General features: G+C 37.1%; 1 long non-coding RNA gene across 6 annotated transcripts in view; it reads left to right on the forward strand.

The window, feature by feature from the left end:
- Window positions 1-15,821, forward strand: part of LOC125325336 — a 138,615-nt gene that overhangs the window by 6,667 nt on the left and 116,127 nt on the right. For 5 of the 6 annotated variants that reach the window (XR_007203284.1, XR_007203285.1, XR_007203283.1 and 2 more), the window contains exon 1: window positions 3,126-3,314. The exons of the other annotated variant lie outside the window; for it this stretch is intronic. This is a non-coding gene — a long non-coding RNA (uncharacterized LOC125325336). Of the gene's footprint in view, window positions 1-3,125; window positions 3,315-15,821 lie in introns of those variants that run through there. 6 annotated transcript variants of the gene reach the window in all.

Genomic DNA, 15,821 nt, shown 5'->3' on the forward strand with positions numbered 1-15,821 from the left:
CCCGCTGCTAGACTGGAATTCTTTGTGCCTGCCAAGGGGAAGGAGAGGGAAAAAACAACTCAGAATGAAAAAACCCACACTGCTTAATACTGATTACCCATGGTTGTTTTGCTATATTTATTTTGTTGCATTAACTGAGTTTTGATTCTTTTTGGATGATACTGATATATTTCTGTACTCATAAAAGTCTACAGAAGTACAGTTAGCTTGAAAACTTGTCTTTGTTCCTAAAGAGTTGGTTTCAGTGTCCGGCCAAAGTTAAAGGTTGGCAGAAGAGGATGACAACTCCTTTTGGATGACTGGAAATTTTGCTAAAAGGAGCATTAATTTCCTCTGACTTTGCATTTGATAAGCGTTTGGTCTCTGGGTGGAGCTAATCTATTGCTTGAGGGGAGACTTCACAGCAAAACCTGGCTGGGTTTGCTCCTTGAGCAGTAAAGCAAAGCAGGATTGGCCTTAGCATCCAGCAGGCCAGCAAAAGCAAAGATGATGTCCCACGTCTGGTCTGGGCAGCAGCAGTTATGTCTCAGTTGGAGGCATCTGGTTAGATCTGGATACCAAGAGCACTGGCTGGAGTGATGAGTAAAACTGGTGGAGGCTGTAGCAGATCTAAGACTTGCAGAGAAAATAGTTGTGCTGTGGAACAGTGTGTGTGACTCCTGCCCTGGTTCACAACTACATGAGCAAATAAAAAGGAATTACTACTATTTATTTTCATTTCCAAGAAAATTTCAAAACACCCTTTTATTTCTGTTCCTAACTTCCTATCACTTTCACTGTTATCTGGGAATTATATTAAAATATTGATAGCCCTGGGAAAAATATAACCTAAGAGATGTGTCTGTTTTGATAGGATAACCATGGTTGGTAACCACAGTTGGTGATTAGATTATATTAGACCACGACTTTGTGCTCAGATATAGTTCACTCTTTGGTGATGGATCATCTTCTGGAAACCACATAGGTCATATAAAACACCTGAGAAGGCTTCCAATAGCAGCCCAAATTTTCTAAAAAGGAAAATCACTAGAAATTAGTAGTTTCTCCTTACAGAGAAAAATAAAAAGACAAATAGAAGAAAGTGGTGAAGGTGCAAAGTTAACACAGTTTTGTTACGAAAAGTAAAATTTCCTGTAAAAACCAGAAAATTATTCTTGATAGAGATAATATATAAATAAGGATAGCTACACTCTTTCAAAATAGTCCTCCAGAAAATCACTGCTGCCTACCAGACAAAACAGTAGAAGCTGTTCCAACATGTACAAAAAGGCTCCTCATGACAGTGCCCATTAGCAAAAGGCTAAACATGTATTCACGGGTGAGGAAAGAAATACTTCTTATACAACTGGCAAAAAAAAGAAACGCTAAAAAGGATTGGTGAGTCTTTTGGGTCTTAACATAACAAAAGTGAAGCAAGAAAAAGGTTTTGAAACTTCATCTGAAGACATCCCAGTAATAGAAGCTCATGGGTTGGCAGCAACCTCTCTAACCAGATCAGTAGTAGAGCTTCTGACGCAGTAATGAAATTTGTTGCAAATACTCTTTAAGTAAAAGCTGAATTGCCACAGCACAGGGTTTTATGGTAATGGAGGCTGAATAATGAGAAAATGGAGAGTTGTCATCTAATCATGAAGATCCCTCCCCTTTGAACATAAAATGCATAAAATATCTGAAATATTAATATAATTGTACAAGGTCCTGAAAATCACAATGAAAATATTTTATGAGTATCCTTAGTGTGCCTGTGACCTATAGAGATCATTAATTTGAAGCCTAATAGCCTACCTGATACTGTACAGCTTCCACAACCTGATTTGGCAGAATTGTATTATATGTATAATATTGTTAATAATGTATAACATAATAGAATGCCACATGGTATTATAAAAAACAGGAGAAGAAGATAATTATCAGTATTAAAATATGCCAGTAAGAGATCAAAGAATATGAATGTTATATGGACAAATGAAAGTCTGATGATGCACTAATTTTCTTTTCAAGGAAACATTGCACCACTGGAAAAAAATGGACACAATTCCCATAGCTTTTGTCTTTATTTAAAAAAAAAAAAAAAGGAAAAAAGTCAGTATGTAGAGAATTAGAGACTCAGTGCAGTAAATTTTTCTCACTTAAAAATATAATTTAAATGATTAGAAAGCACTGTAATTTTTTTCAGATCGAGGATACTTGATTGTCCTTATCATCTGTACTTTTCTGCATCCCTGCCTGATATACCTCCTTATCACTTAACTACCTAATCAATCACTAGACTTTCCTCTACATTTTAAGCACTGCAGAAGAGTGTCTTTCCATAGCAAGAAAGGTGGCAATGTGTTGCCCTTACTCTGAATCACCTCTGCTCACTTTATCATCTACATCCCAAAGCTTAAAATAAAGCAATTATATCTTAGAACTCAACGGCTCCTCTAAGAATTGCACGAGTAATATTTATTAAATGTTCACTTTATTAGGATTAAGATTGTCTGTAGTTGTAGAAATCTTCTGCAGGAAAAAAAGTAATTAAAAAGAATGAACTGAAAATGATATATTGCAGCAGTTTGCATAGGCAGGACATTGCCTCTAGTGGATCAGGGCTTCACTTAACTGTGTGGGGAGTGGGACGAGAGAGGAACACAGAAATCCTTACCTGACTTATCCTGACAAACCAAGCCTGGCTTAATCTGCCAGCGCATTTTTGAACTGCACAATGAGACACAGTGCTCTGACATCACCTATCCCAAAGTGTACAAATGACTCCTGTTTTTCAGCATCTTCACCTTCCTCCTTTCTCTTTTTTTCTGCTTGTTGGATCAGAAGCACTTTATTAAGCACATTAGGCTGAATGGTGTGGAGCCCTCCAATCTTCTGCTGCCCTCTGGTTTTGAGGGCAAAGGTGATACATAAGAACAAACAATGTGGTGACGCTATCAGGACTTTCTATTCTTTTTCTACCAAAATATCTGATTTTAAAATGAAACTATGCATATGCAGGATTCCACTGAGAAATATATCACTGCTTTCTTTAGATTTCATGCAGGGATACTGGTGGCTCTGCTTTAGATTCAACAACGTATATAAAAAAAAGAAAACATGTGACTTACCGTTTTTGGAAGAGATCTTTTTGCTGTATGGATGCCTCAGTGTTACCACAGTGATATTTGAATGTAGAAGATTTGCTGGTGCTGATAGAGAATTGCTGAGAAAATTTCCATAAGAGAAAAATTAGGGGTCCCAGTTATAGACTCAGGGTGGACTAAAGGATGTAAGGTCACCAAAGCATTTGGTCTGAAAATCCAGATGTTTTTTCCAGAAAGGTAAGAAATCTAAATTGTTTGGTATATTTATTAGGAACTATTTACATGCCTTTCCTTTCTCACTACATACTTGATGAAATTATGAATACCCTATCAGAAGAATGTAAAAAGTATTCCTGCTCTATTCCACTTCTACCTTCTGCTTCACAGACCTTAGACCTTGCTCCTGAAGTTTGTGTGACTGACTTTTGTAAAATGCTCTGGGAAATTACCTGAGCTAAATCTCTGTGAATGCCTATACTCCCTTAAATCTCTTCTCTCTCATTTTGTTGCTGCTGCTGTTTACAAAGAAGAGTATCTGAAAGAACAGAAAATTTTGCATGACTTTGTGATAATAGAAAGAAACTGTGTTTTTATATTGAACTATTAAACATGTTTGTGTTCACATTCACAGGCTTTTCTAAAGAGTATTTGATGCCACACAAAAACCAATCCCCAAAACATGTAGTATGAAAATAATTTATTTGATATCACATTTATTTGAAGAGTAAAGTTAATAAGAACAGACTTTCTTTTTCTTCTGTGTAGGCACAATGCTTGTCCTAGTAGAATCTGCACTTCTCTTTCTATGACACCAATGTAAATAAAAAAGCAAATTCTATTGATAATACAGCAATATCTGTGAATGAAAGCCCAAGTGAAAAGTGTGAGTGTGATACAAATACCTGGTGAGAAATAGTCCTGACTTGGAAGGGCATAGAATTTAAATAAACAAAGCTGACCAGGTGGGAAAGAGGAGATAGACAGATAGACATGGAGGTGTAAAATATCCTGCCTAGTGTCACAAACAAAATCAGTGGCTGAAAACAGATCCCATGTCATTGAATTACATTGCCTACCCCAGTGGTACTTGTGTAAATGTTAACTGACTCTTGAAGCATATGTGGATATTCAGGTTTGACTCAAAAATTAGTAGTGGATATGTGTGCTCAGCCATCTTTCTAAAAGGCTGAGCTGACTTTGAGACTCCAGGTAACTGCAGTGGTCATCAAAGCAAGCATCTCTTTAGCCATTAATAACAGAAATATCTACATGAGGACAGAAATAACAAGGGTGTTTCTCTAGGAACTACTGTTTTGGAAAGTGATTTCTGTACCTGTTAATCTATGCGAACTGATAGGGTGAATCAACCTACTTGACTGGTATTTCATCACACACATAATCTGATAATGTTTTGGAATCTGGTTAAGTGTCCATTTTTTTTTTGCTATATATTGCTTGGAAAAGCACACATTTCTCATGTGTGCTCTGCACTATGAAGGTAGGGAGCTATGAAGTTTCTGGAGGACATATCAGAAACGTTCTCTTTAGAGGATTTATCTCCATGAGAAGTGAAGCTTTGTTTCAACACGATCAGTTCCCCACCATCAAAGTAGAAGAGAGAATCTTGGCTGCTCTTTGGTAAGTGCTAATTAAGAAAGGACTCTGCTCCCTCCGACAGATCAGTGCTGAGCTACTGCAATGACATCGATTGTGCATTTGTAATCAAGACTCAAAGGCTACCGTAGGATTAGGTGCAAAATCAAAAAGTGTTATTGAAAAAGAAAACCTGCTGAATCTAGCAACTGTAAAGTACTCTAATCTACAACATATAAATTTAACAAAGACTTAAATGACAACAAAGAGAGAAATCAGGGAAACTTTCAGAGCTCCATCAAGGGCATGTACCCATATTTAGACCATATAGATGTTTCTGTAAGCCCATATGTTGGATATGTAAGCCATTTTGGTAAGTTACAATTTCTAATTTTGTGAATTTAATCTACCAGTAATCTACGCATTTGAATGCCATTCTCAATCGTAACATTTTATCCACAGATTACAACTGGATGGTCGTAATTTGGCAGCTATTTTCCTTCATGCTATTGGCAGCTAAATACAAAACACTGATGTTCTGATGGTTTCTATTTTCATTTCTCATTTCAGATTTAGCCTTTTGCTAATACTGCTCTCTGTGCAGAAAATATGTGTGTGCCTTCATGCTATTTTGAAACACCAATATATATATTACTTTATAGTGACCCCAAAAATTACCTAATGTTGAGGGAGAATGCAAAATGGAGGCAGATTTAAATTTCTCAGTTCTGCAAAGCCCTGTCTTGACAAACCAATTTATTTTCTGTCCAGCCAACAGCTTGTCTGTTTTATTTTTTTTTTTCTGTTCTCTAATTGGTTGTGTGTTCAAATTCAGCAAATGACTATATTTAGAGTTAGGTGTAATCAGCAGGACTCCCTTCATTCTTAGCTTTGGACACATGTAAGGATTTCCTGGAGGAAGGATTTTAAATATTCTTTTAATTGCATTTTCCAAAGTTTTACCTCCTCCTTTATGCTTCTCATAAGAATTGTAAGGAAACATAATTTACTGCTTTCTTCATATTCTGAAATATTTCACCTAGGATTTGTGTAAAAAAGCATGTCTTACACTCCCTCCTCTGATATTGACCTGATACACTCTTAGGTGCTGCTGTTTTCATTAAATTCAGGAAAAATAATAGTTGCTAAACAAACTTTGTTATTGCCCTACTGTAAAAATACAAGTAAACATCATCCTAGAGTAATATTTGTTTTTACAGTCTCAAACTGGAAGGTTAAATGATTGTGAGTGCAGGATTTCATCAATAATATTAATGGAAATAATTTAACTCATATATATCCTTTTGAATACTATAGATCTATCAGTCTAAAAGATGTGAGGCACGTATACAAGTTGACAAAAATGCTGCACCGTGCCCCTAGAACTGGGGTCACTCTTTATGACTGAATTGAAAATGTCCTTTATGGGGTAATTTGTGTGCTCACTAACATCAAACACCACGTTTTGCATACACTTGCATTATTTGATCCGAGGGTAGAATTTTCCTCCAAATTTCCTCTCTTACAACACTTGCAGTATTTGTGCCCACGGCCACCTCACACCAGCTACAGACTGGACCTCTTGACTTGTAGAAGTTAGAGATGGAAGAGATCTATTATGTCCTTTACTCCATTCCTCTGCTCATGTGAAATTGTTCTGTACAATCTTTTTGAGAAGATACTGCAAAGTATAATCCTGCCTAGGCAGGGGGATGGACAGATGACCTACCAGGTCCTTCCCATCTAAAATATCTCTCATGTTATGACTAACTTCACTGTCCTTCTTATCTCCCACTTACAAAATGCAGGGACCAGGCATCTTCATGGGAACTGCTCATGCCATAGGCTCTTGCTGCTGCAGTTGTCACTCTCTCTTTCAAGCTCCCTCCCCGCTGTAAACTGTCATGCTTGAATTTCTTTTTCCACAAAATGTTGAAGCTCCTGTCTGTTATGGGTGCATGGTGAAGTGTGACTTGTATTGCTGGGCCAGTATATTTTTCTAGTTTTTGCTATTTCTCTCTGGAAAGGCTTCCTTTTTGCTTCTGCTATCATCTACTGTAAGAGCTGAAGCAGAGCAGTGCATGATAGCTTTCATTCTGAAACACACAGATAACATCAATGAAAGGATGTTATGTCATCTACATAATTAAATCGCAATTGGCCTTAGCCATTACTCATTATAGTGTAGCTTTTTGTCATTCTGTTTGATGCTAAAGGATGTTCAGCTGCTTGTAATTGATAGAGAGGTTTAATCTGCGGTGGTTTCTCTGTAATGAGCCAAGCATGAAGCTATTTTTTATGTTAAAAAGGCTAAAAGACCCTTGTTTGGGAGTAGGCATGGGGACAATGCTTGGGGTTCCTCAAATTCCCCAAGTATAAAAATCAGCTTTTCTTCTGTATTAGTTGAGTTTCATAAAGTGTTAGTTGAGCAAAGATTGCTTTTGCTTCAGATGTAAAAATGCAGGCCTATTCACAACAGTTGAATCACACTGAAGCTATCAGAATAATATGTTTCTAATCTAGGGGCTCAGAATAGCAGAGGGCTAGAAAAAAGCACTGAAAATTTTGCCAGAAATTAATCAGGAAAGAGCTTTCCTTAGTCTCTAAATGAGGCTTCTGCAATTTGTAGAACAAAATGGATGCATTTGAAGAGTAATAAGTGGATTATGTCGTGCAATTGGGTTTTGTGAAATTTTAGCAAAATCCATAAATATCAGGTTTGAGGGGAAGTCAACAAGAGAGCTTTGAAGATGGCTCCTTTTTTCATTATTATTTTATAATAATATCTCTAACATATTTATGACCATGGCTGGAAATAGCGTTATAATTCACATTATCTTAGTTAAGTCAGCAGAAGAAGAAATGTGCAGCTAACTACACTGTAGGGTTCTGATCTGCTGTCTTTGAATAAACATTTGCAGTGCTTTAAAGTACCACCCAGCTGTTTGTCACAGCTCTATTACTGACAATTCTTGCCTCTGTGGCAGGAGCAGCAGAAATAGGTGATATTTACTTGCAACTCAGACCCTCCACTTCACCATCTGAAACGTAAGTGTGAATCCACCTTCATCTGTGGAATAATCTAATACTCTGAGTTGCTGTAGCTTAGGCAGAGGCAAAGCTTTTGTTTTGCCAGCTCCAGAACTGTGGCAGAGCAGTAGATATGACAGCTGGAGCATAACTAGCAAGAGATAGTCAATGAGCCCTAAGCCAGATGAAAGACAGAAGAACCTTTAGGCCAATGCTAATGATCATCAGCTATCCAGGAGGCAGAATATCAATAAAAACTTAAAAGCACTCCTTTTTCTCCTTTAAAAATTAACCCTGCACCAATGGTGAAGAATTCCTCTGAGATAAATATGTCAAGGTATTGGGAGGCTCGAAAAGTACAGGAAATAGCAGAAGGAGAGCAAAACCTGAGAGAAAAACAAAAAATGAAGCTACAAATCAAAGCAAAGACAAAACCACAAACAAAGGCCCCAAACAGACAAATAAACAAAAAACCTAAGCTTCTTCTTCCTGAGCAGTGAGGTTGGTCAGGAAAACAGTCCTTAGAAACTAATATTTAGCTAAATTCATGGCCTATTTTAGTTTGAAGAGAGCTCTGGTGGCTCTAGTCTGTGTCACTGCTCAGAGCATGTGTTGGCAGATCATGTTGCTGAGGTTGGATCTTGAGCACCTCTCTGACAGCCTGCTGCAGTCTGTGGCTGCCCTTGTTGCCATGCAGTTCTGAAGACAATGTTGAGAGGAGAAAAGCAATCAGGAAAACGAGACTGGAAATTCTACGCAAGACCCGTGCTTTGCTTCTTATGAGGAGATGATATGGGGGAAATCGTATTCTTTGTGCCTTTGAAAAAACTTTTAGCATCAGTGGATTTAAATGAAGTATAGAGGATGCATTCCTAAGCATAGAGGTGCGGTTGATCAGTGAGAAGTGACTTGCCTCAAGCAAAAGGCTAAAGGGAAATACACTTTTGTGATTAATGTGGTTGTTTGGTTTTCTGTATCAAATGAGTACAAATCTCCATGTGATAGCTAAAAGTTTGGAACTGCTCTCTAAGAAATGGTGAGTTAGACTTTTCAAAATACTGAGAATTTGCTATACAAAGAGATTTTTGAAAGTTCTGGGATGTATAGACTATCACATGCCTGTAAGAGTAAGAAAGGAATGTATGGATCCAGAGAAAAATGCAGCAAGATTTACAATTTTTCAGTTTGTTTGGTTGTGGGTTTTTTCTTAGAGAAAAGATTAAAACAGCAATAGTATTAAAAGGAAAGAGCATTGCTTCTTCATCAACATGCTGTTTTATACTTAACCTAAAAGCATGCTTTAAAGTGATTTCTGTGTAGAGCTTTGATCCTAAGGTAATCACAATCACAAGGAAAAACAACAAAATCTTTGTCAAGTAGACCTTTATTCCTTTTGATGTACCAGTCTAATTAGAAGTGAATGAATTTCCATTCCCTAAGAAAATTCTTTGCTTTGATTTGATTTCAAATCAGTTTGATTTGATCTGATATCAAGATGAAAAATTTGCATTTAAATTTTTTTTTGCCTAAACATGTATTCTAGCTTTCTCAAAACATTAATTTTTCACTTCTTCACCATGTTAGCCAGTGATAAAATTATGTATTTGTAACAAAATATCTCAGTAAAATCCTACATAATTTTTAAATTGAATTGATATGTTCCAAAGAAATATGTTGTTATAATAACATCATCATTAAAAATGTACCCCAATGAACTGTAAAACTAAATTGAATTCTTCCCATAATAAAAGTAATCCCTGATCCTATAAATGTTGTAAATCTCTGCTCCTAATCAGTAAGTGACTTTGGCATGTGATTCTGTCAAATCACAGGGAGCAGTCAGCTTCTGGAATCATTCCTGCATAGTCTTGCTTTTGCTTCGCAAGATTTTATTTATTTTTTTTTTAATATGTGTTTCCATTTCTATTAAAAATAAAATAAATAAATATAATTTGCTGGTATGTAAATAAGCTATACACCTCAGTTTTAGCAGTCAATATGGTACAGGTATGAGGTTATGTTCTGCAAACTGATTCATCACTGGTACTCCACTTAGGGCTAGGTGAAAATGCATCATGATTTTCCAGCAGCCTTTAATTTATCACTTTAAAAGTGAGACTAAAAGAACTTGTAATATTTTGCAGTATTCCTTCAAAATTTCTCAGCCATTCTGCGATCATCTCATAAAAAGAACAAGAGTGGTGTCCCCTTTATCAGGTTGGTCTCTTCTTCCCTGTGAGAAAGCTTTCAATTCCTTTTTAAGGAAAAAATGAAAGAGAATTTGGGGATCATAGTAGATAGATATGACATATTACATGACCAAGTCCATGCTCCTGACAATTCAAGTTAGTCCTATTAATCAGGTATTAAACTGTTATTACAAATGACTTTAGGAGATAATTTAGCCTGTAAAATTTCTTTCAGAAGGCCATTATGAGCTTCTGGGGATTTAGTGAATCCAAGGACCTCACAAATCCCCTGCATTCCACTGTTGTTTCCTCTCAGAGATCTTGCACAAAGCTCTGCCTTGGGCTGGACCTCCATGTAGCAATCTTGGTCAACAGGAATGCTCAGTCACTGTATTCCTTAAGGATGCAGAGCATGGACACCCATCCACGTGAATAAAACCTTGCAGCTTAGAAGAAAGGACTGCCCGGTTGCCCTGGCAGTGGGAGTGGAGGGGAGAAGGGAATAACACAAGCAATGGCAGTAACTAGAGGTGCCAATTCATAGAGTCTGTAAGGGAAGGGCTCTGGCATCACACATCATTGGAAGATGTACCTAAATAACGTGCTAAAGCATTGCAGCAGCACGGAGCTTCTCCAGGAAGCCGCCTCGCCCCAATGGGATAGGGGAAAAACCAAGGTAGGCACTTGACCTGATTTAGAATATGTTGTTTGGGGGAAAAAGAACATACACCAAGCATTTTGTGCTGTGAAGGGAAATAAGGCACAAGATGGAACTTCTTAAAAATAACCAGTCTGAAAAAGGAATTGAAAGAGAAGAAATTGTGACTAAAGACCTACTTGCCTGCAATCTACAGAGGAAACAACTCTCTAGGTTTTAAGCAAAATAGAGATGTAGTTCGCCTTGCAGTCCCAGAGTTCTCTTTTTTTTCCGTACTTCACATCTAATTTCTTTTTACAGAAAGCACTAATGTGATTATTTCTTAAAATATTTTTAGTTGTAAATCCCTCTTTTAATTTTAAAAAATGCACTGAAGATGTAAAAGTAAGATGTAGAAAAGTGTCAAAGAGAGATTGCTCTAATAAGACATTCAGGGGTGATTTGATTTCCCCTGCTGCTGCAGTAAGTCAGTAGATAAAATCATATTTTAGACTCTCCTAAAATTTTAAAACTGTTCATGTGGAGTATTGATGACATAGCTGCTGTAGTTAGGTATGTCCTTTAATTTTTCAGTGAAGAAAAACTATTGCTGCTGTTTCCACTGGAATACTAAGAAAGATACATATGTTAATAGCAGGAATTGAATTTCAGTACCATCAAACAGAACTCAACTGTTGTTATTCAGGCATCTGCAAATGGCAACGAGGGGTGATTTTTCCAAACTGAAGCTCCAGTTCTTAATTTGTCTGCACTAATCTCTGCAAGTGGGATCTGCTTTTAGACCCAAATAATCCAAAAGCTTTTTTAGTCTTTAAACTGTCATATATTTCAGGTATGCAACAACATAATCCAAATTCTGTATGTCACAATATGCCCTTCAATAATTATTTCATTTTTTTATCAAACAATTTATGTGATGAGCAGTGTTTTGCTACATTTGACTAGATTCTGCAGCTTTGTTAGATAAATTATTTAGCAAATAACCGAAACAGTCATCAAGTAATGTAATCTGCAGTATTGGATACTTTTGGTATTTGACTGGCTTAGATAAAAACATATCAGCAGAATGGAAGCTATGAAAATACAGTGATAAGACTATAGCAGCTTCCCAAAAAAGGTTTCATAAACCAGAGTGGAAATAAAATAAATCAAACCCACTGCTCATTGCTGATGTTCTGTTTCTCCTTAGTTTCTTATTTATTTTTGTACCATAGGCATTAATTAATTGTTTAATTGGAACAGTAAAGAAAGTTTGTTGTTTAGCATGTCACCGTGGTAATTCGGAAGATGTACAGCTGGCTACTGAAAAATGAAAAATCAAAAGACAAGAAAAGAAAGATTTAATGAGGTGGTTTTCAGCTGTTCAGTGAGTCAAACAGATACCTTAATAATTAACATATACTTTAAGATGTGTTTATATATTTAGTGGGGCTAAAAACAAAGACTATATGCTGTTGTCGTGTGCTGTAATGAAAAAATTGGCAGATCTCTGAAGTAGCTGTACTTTTACTGAGGTGGTCAAATCCATGAATATACATTGATGCTGGTTCCTCACACGTGGTGCAAGCTGTACCATGACCTTTGGAAAAACACAAGTGAACTCAGAGGAATCACGAAGAGCTCATGGCAGCAGCTGCAGGGGTATGATGGGTTAGGGAGGGTGCTCAGTGATGTGCAGAGACACACTGCAGGGGAATTTGGCACTGGACAGCCCAGCAGGGAACTTGTTTCCATGGGAGTGATGTGGCTGCCTATATCAGCCTGGAAATGTTGTGCAGGTCCTTACCTGTGCAGAACCAGAGCCATGAACACAGCCCTTGTGCACCAGGGAACAATCCGCTTTCCCATGAAAAGGAGATAACAGAATGAGTTCTAGGAATTTTTCGCTTTACAGTCTTGATCCAAACCCCATTTGAAGCCTTTCTGCTGATTTCGAGCTGGCTTTGGTCTGGTTACAGGGGGAAAAGAGATTTGATTGTCAAGGCAGCTGGGGGTGGTCTTGTTTAAAGTGCCTTTGTAAAAAGCTGGTGGCAGACAACAGCTGATGGCTTAAAGACGTACTTCATCAAATTATATGTCCACTTCTGGTATTAAAAGCTAATGCATTTGTCACATGCAATTGGGCCTAAAGCGGGCAAAAGTACTTCACAGCATGTCCCCTGGGAGCTATCATAAATAGAAATCAGAAGAAATGCCGAAATCTTTAAGGCTTGACAGCAAATGATGTTTTAATTTAGTGGACATACAAAACTCTCTTTGACATCTAAATGGATGTTTGCCATTAGAAATCTCTCCCCCTTCCCTCAATATTTGTGCAAAGGAAGACATGTATACAAATGTAATTGTTTATTTTAATTTTAAAAGCACAATTTGCATAGTACAGTAAAGGTTGCCTTTAGAAGGACTGAGCCCACATTCCAAAGATGGAGATGTTAGTAAATTGAGAAAAAATTTATCTCAGAGTGGAAATAGGAGCCTTTAAAACTGGATCCCTATTCTACAGTAACCTCAGCACAGGGTGGAGGATACCGGCATCCATAACACAAAGAATAAATTTTATGATTCCAATCCTTTACCACAGGATTAGCCTAGTGACTGTAGTTACAATGAAGCAGAAGGTCAAACTCTTGGAAAGGGAATCTTATTGCTTTTGCAGCTGTTACCTGTGTTAAAACGCTTCTGTTGAATCCCCTGAAAACCTAACTACCAAGTTATTTGAGCTTCTAAACCCAAAGCTATTAAACAAGAGGGACAGGACAAAACTAAAATGTTGTAAAGCATCCTTCAGATTTAGTAGTTGCATTTGTGATGTTTTCTGACCCTAAACTTAGAAAGGTATTTTGAAAGGAGCAGAGACAGCTCACTATTGAAAGGTTCCGACCTTTCAACAACATTGCTGTTCATTTATATGCCTCCTGAACTGCTCATCACCTTCATTTATGATTAATAAACTCCAGTCATCCTGTTTACACTGGATCACAAGTTCTTTATTAACTTTTCTTTTTTGTATCCTTTGGTGTAAATGTAGAGTTTAGTCCCCTTCCACAACACTTGCCAATTCATCTATTCCATTTCATGAATTAATCTCTCTTTAAGGAAATAGACTTATTTTGGCCTGTTGCTTGTGCTACATGTCCTCACTGGGTCTGCAACATTGTAGGAACTCTTCTTCAAAGGTCCTCCTGATTAAGGCAGATGTAGTTATTAACTGGCTCCAATAATCTTTTCCTGGTGGTTATCTGCTAATATGTTACAATTCATGGATGTCTCTGTGTGTGTTTTTAAAGGAGATGACTTTGCTTTTTATAAGGCCTCTATAGTCACAGCTTCTTTCTATTAACTGTGTAAGTGAAAAAATAAACATTATTTTGGTTTGTATCATTTCTAACAACAAAAACACTTCAGCTTGCATAAATGTCTTTGCATATCAGGGGAAGAGAGGGATGAGAGTCTTGGGGGTGAACTTCTTGTTTCAAATCACAGATGGACAATTAATTTCCCAGGTTTTGGCAGAGCGTTTTTCCACAGACCCAAAGACATTGGAGGCAGGATTGAGTTAGTTTAATTTTAGCTGGTTAAAATGCTGGTGCTTAATCTAAAGAAATTATCTGGATTTCTTGAGTCAGTGGACAGAGGTGGGCTGCAGAAACCTCTTTTAGTTTCGGAAGAGCCATTCAGTGGCTGTTTCTTTCTGTCTCACTTTCTCTGTGTCTCTTTGGTGGTGGAGGAAATCTAGAGTAGCATCATAGACTATAAGACTTCAGATATTAGATCAAATGAGTCATAACTTCCTCTGGGCCTGTTCTGCAAAAATGCCAAGGCATGTAGCCAGTCTAGCAAATAATTTTAACTTAGAGTTTTAATAATATATAGTCCTCCATAATTTTCCTAAACACAAGCAAAACAGTTTTCTGGATGCAGCTACAGAATTTATCACTTTTCAGGACTCAGGTCTGTCTTCATGCCCATTTCCCAAACTCTTCAATAGTTCCTTCTCTCTTTCATGACTGAATCATCTGAGATTATGTGTGCTCACTATGTATCTGAATAGTAAAATACTTGCATAATTCAGCCTCAGTTTTAGTGGCAGCCCTGACATAATGCTAAAATACAAATAATAGAACAAATATGATGAAAATTCTTATCCTGCATCTACAGATAAAAAAGGAACAAAAAATCCTGAGCAGCGAGCCCAAATCCTGTGTTCTTTTGGGCTCAAATGAGACTCACACTTCAAAGCTGAGAATAGTTTTCTTAGTCCAGAATTCAAATTTACAAGTGAAGTTTGACTATGTCAGAGTTAGTTCTCTTACCCTACATGTTGTAAATACCTTTGAACTCACTCTTATGAAACAGAAATGCTTTCTGAAGAAAAAAGTTGAAAAGATAAGTGGCTTACGAGCTACTGTAATTAAAATCTAAAAGATGCTTTCCCAGCTGTTGCTTTTGAAGTTATGCTTAGTTGGTGGCTAGGTGCCAGCATTCAATTAGAAGTATGCATTTTTATTAACAGACTATCATGTGTTATATTATGTCAATAATTCCTTTTAAATTAATTCTTTTTATTTTTAGCAATAGTCACAGGTGTCCAGGTCATTAAATATTAAAATGGGCCCCACTGACAATTGTGCAACATCCTAAGTTTGTTTGGTGTTTTATTTGCACTCCATTTGAAGTTCAAAATTAAAATATCTCTGAACTTGTAGAGAGGAAGGTTTGGCCAAGATAAGCTAGTGCCTGAGGGGAAAAAATAAAAAGAGAGATGCACAGCCTATGTGCAACTTTTTGCCTGCATTTGGGTTTCTAATTATCATGGTTTCATTTACTTACTCATCATATGCATGTAGCAAGTGGGGGCCTCATTATTTTGATTCACTTCCTTAGATGTCAAAGTCTCAGGCTAGAATTAGTATTGTGAGGGGTTGATATTCATAGGCTTTTAGAGGTACTCAGCTCAGTGTCAAAACAACACAAGAATCATCTTCCTGAAAACAGCCTTTTTCCCAGTTTCCCAGCTTTTTATTGCAGGATTTATTTCACCAAACTTCAGTTACCTTCATCTAGGCTTGATGACTAATCTGCCTAATTGAGACAGTTATTTTGGGTTAAGAAGAATGAAGCCTGGAAGAGTCTTTTGGTCTTCCTCACATGGTTACAGGAGCTTTTAACAGCAGTCAGACAGAGGTTTTCTATCTACTGTCTGAAGATGCCTGAAGTTACAAGAGGTGTTCTGACCCATATTGTCTTTATTCATGGTTAAGACCCTACCCAGAG

This window comes from Corvus hawaiiensis, chromosome 4 (assembly GCF_020740725.1).
Source record: "Corvus hawaiiensis isolate bCorHaw1 chromosome 4, bCorHaw1.pri.cur, whole genome shotgun sequence".
Lineage (NCBI taxonomy): Eukaryota > Metazoa > Chordata > Aves > Passeriformes > Corvidae > Corvus > Corvus hawaiiensis.